We start from the raw sequence: 323 nt of genomic DNA, 5'->3' as shown, positions 1-323 counted from the left end.
TTTCTCACAGCCTCTCTCTCTCTCTGATTCTATAAAAGAAACTGGCATCCAGACCCTGATAAGATGGATTTTCAGACACTAGTCTTCCATCTTCTTGGCCTGCCAGCTTTCCAAATAAAGTTGTATTCTTTGCCTCAACACCTCGTCTCTGATTCATTGGCCTGTCATGTGTGGAGCAGAGTGAGCTTGGACTCAGTAACAACCACTCCTATTCAACATAGTACTGGAAGTCCTAGCCAGAGCAATCAAGCAAGAGAAAGAAATAAAAAGTGACAGAACTGGAAAGCAAGAAGCAGAATTGTCCCTGCAGATGACATGATTTT

This window comes from Hippopotamus amphibius, chromosome 2, assembly GCF_030028045.1.
Source record: "Hippopotamus amphibius kiboko isolate mHipAmp2 chromosome 2, mHipAmp2.hap2, whole genome shotgun sequence".
NCBI classification, from domain to species: Eukaryota; Metazoa; Chordata; class Mammalia; order Artiodactyla; family Hippopotamidae; genus Hippopotamus; species Hippopotamus amphibius.
The sequence above is the reverse complement of the archived record's forward strand: the minus strand, read 5'-3'. Positions refer to the sequence as shown.